The sequence below is a fragment of the Budorcas taxicolor genome, chromosome Y, assembly GCF_023091745.1.
Source record: "Budorcas taxicolor isolate Tak-1 chromosome Y, Takin1.1, whole genome shotgun sequence".
Classification (NCBI taxonomy): domain Eukaryota; kingdom Metazoa; phylum Chordata; class Mammalia; order Artiodactyla; family Bovidae; genus Budorcas; species Budorcas taxicolor.
In genome coordinates this window covers 7964911-7968431 of record NC_068936.1, presented here as the reverse complement: position 1 = coordinate 7968431, position 3521 = coordinate 7964911, and positions in this window count along the sequence as shown.

Below are 3521 nucleotides of genomic sequence, written 5' to 3'. Positions count from 1 at the left end.
CTAGATGGGGAAAAAACTACTGAGTTTGTTTGATACAGGAATGGATGAAGGATCAGTTGACATTATGTCACAGCAGTGAAACAAGATGGTTATACATGGTGAGTGTATTGATGTTACTGGGACCAAGATCATATTTAATCTTATCTAAGTCCTGAAACACTGGAACATGGTGAACTACTGGCTGTGTATGCCTCAGTGTGCACAGACAAAATTTCAAATCATGTCATAGCACTGAAACGCTGATATGGAGACAGAAGACTGACTGTCTAGATCTAGGGTGGATGATGAAGCTCTTTAAGCATGTCACTTCATGTATACACTAGATGGCGACAAACTATGGAGTCTGGTTTTTGGGTGAGCATGAAGAAGCCATTGGGTTGTGCTCCAAACTAAAACACTGGCTGTTCATAACTACTGGAAATTTTACACCAGGATTAATGTAGAAGCATTTGAAGACTGTCAGTGTGCTGAAATAATGGATGGTGATAAACGACGATGTTAACCCTGAGTGGGTGAGGCAGTACTCGAATCCAGTGGCAGCCATGGAACACTGTGTATTGATAAACTCTGTGATGTTTTTTTTTCACTCACTTCATTAAGGAATAATTGAGATTGGTCATATGTCACAGCACTGGACACTGGTTGGTACAATTATTGACTATGATTGACCAGAGTGGGAAGAGAGCATTTGAATTGTGCCACACCATTGAACTAAATAAATGGAGGAAACAATTGAATTGGAAAGACTAGAGATCTCCTCAAAGACTTAGAGATACCAGCCAAACATTTCTTGCAAAGATGGGCTCAATAAAGGACAGAAGTCGTATGGGCCTAACAGAAGCAGAAGATATTAAGAAGAGATAGCAAAAATACACAGGAGAACTGTACATAAAAGATATTCATGACCCAGATAATCACGATGATGTGATCATTCACCTAGAGCCAGACATCCTGGGATGTAAACTCAAGTGGGTCTTAAGAAGCATCATTACAAAGAAAGCTAGTGGAGCGGATAGAATTCCAGTTAAGCTAATTCAAATCCCAAAAGACAATAGTATGAAAGGGCTGCACTCAACATGGCACCAAATGTGGAAAATTCAGCACTGGCCACAGGACTGGAAATGGACAGTTTTCACTCCAATCCCAAAGAAAGGCAATGCCAAAGAATTCTCCAACTACTACACAGTTGCACTCATCTCATATGCTACTAAATTAATGGTCAAAATTATCCAAGCCATGCTTCAGCAATACAGCAACCAGGAACTTCCAGATATTCGAGTTGGTTTTCCAAAAGGAAGAGGAACGAAGATCAAACTGCCAACATCTGCTGGATCATTGAAAAACCAAAGAAGATCTACTTCTGTTTTATTGAGACTTTGACTATGTGGATTACAATAAACTTTGGGAAATTCTGAAATAAATGGGAATACCAGACAACCTGACTTGCCTCTTGAAAAACTTGTATGCAGGTCAGGAAGCAACAATTAGAAGTGGAAATAGAACAACAGACTGGTTCCAAAAAGGAAAAGGAGTACCTCAAGTCTGTATAACTGCCGCCTTGCTTATTTAACTTCTACACAGACTACATAATGAGAAACGCTGGGCTGGAGGAATCTCAAGGTGGAAACAAGATTGATGGAGAAATATCAATAATCTGAAATATGCAGATGACACCAGCCTTATGGCAGAAAGTGAAGAACTAAAGAGTCTCTTGATAAAAGTGAAACGAGAGAGTGAATAAGTAGGCTTAATGCTCAACATTCAAAAAACTAAGATTATGGCATCTGATGCCACCACTTCATGGCAAATAGGTGGGGAAACAGTGGAAACAGAAGGTGACTTTATATTTCTGGGCTCCAAAATCGCTGCAGATGGTGACTGCAGCCATGAAATTAAAAGACGCTTACTTCTTGGAAGGAAACTTATGAGCAACCTAGGTTATTATTATTATTGATTATTGTTGATAATTGATCATTATATTCATATTAAAAAAACAGAGGCTTTACTTTGTCAAGAAAGGTCCATCTAGTCAAGGCTATGGTTTTTCCAGTAGTCATGTATGGATGTAAGTTTTAGAATATAAAGAAGGCTGAGCACTGAAGAATTGATGCTTTTGAACTGGGTGTTTAAGAAGACTCTTGAGAGTCCCTTGGACTGCTAGGAGATCCAACCAGTCCATCCTAAAGGAAATCAGTCCTAAGTGTTCATTGGAAGGACTGATGTTGAAGCTGAAACTCCAATAATTTGGCCACCTGATGTGAAGAGCTGGCTCATTTGAAAGCATCTTGTTGCTGGAAACGATTGAGGGCAGGAGGAGAAGGGAACATCAGAGGATGAGATGGATGGATGGTATCACTGACTCAATGGACATGGGTTTGGGTTACCCATGGGAGTTGATGATGAACAGGGAGGCCTGGCTTGCTGTGGTTCATGGGATAACAAAGAGCTGGACATGAATGAGTGACTGAACTGAACTGATCACCCCTTAAAGAGTGATTTTTTCTTTCTTTTTAATTTTTTCTTTTTTTCTTTTATTTTTTTTAATAATCTTGGGCACATTTGACTGAAGCATGTCACACAATGAGACGTTGAATGGTCAATAACTACAAGCTGGGCTTGACATTGGATGGATGGAGAAGCACTGGAGGCATGTCACTGAAATTCAGTACTGTATGGTGATAGCCTAGTGAATGTCTTTAAATGGGGGGAATGAACACACCATTGAAGTGGATCTTGGCATTGAAACAGTAAGTGGTGAATGTTATGGATGTGTGTGACTTGGGATAATGAGGAAGACTTGAGGAATGTCACACAGTAAAACACTGGATGATGTTAATGTTTGAGTGTGTTTGGCCCGGTGAGGATGGAAACGTCCTGGAATCTGCCATAAAATGGAAACACTAAACGGTCATAAGCTACTGCATGTGCTTCACCTAGAGAGGATGAAGAAGCACATGAAGCATGCTACAGGACTGAAACAATGGATGGTGATAATCTGCTGGGTGTGTTTTGTCTAGAGTTGTGAAGAAGCACTTGAGGCAAGTCCTCGAACTGAGGCATGGAATGCTGATAAACCATTGGGTACTTCTGAACGGTGGTGTGTGGCAAAATTCTTGAAATATGTTACAGTACTGAAACACTGGATGTTGCTAAACTACTGGTGTGTTTGATCCAGGATAGGCAAGAAGCACTTAAATCATGTCAAAAAACTGAAACAGGTGATGAACAACAGGGTGTGTATGACCCAGAGTGCATGGGGAGGTATCTGAACCTTGTCACCAACATGAAACACCGGATGTTGAGAAACTGTTGTGCTTGATTTAGGGCGGACAAGAAGCTCATGATCCATTTTACAGAACTCAAACGTGGACGGGAACAAGCTACTTGGTATGTTTGACCCAGAGAGAAAAAGAAGCTCTGGAAGCATGCTGTAACCCTGAAACACTGGATAGTCAGAAACTACTTGGTGTGATGACCTGAGGGAATGAAGAAACCCAGAAGCATGTTGCATTCTGAAACAT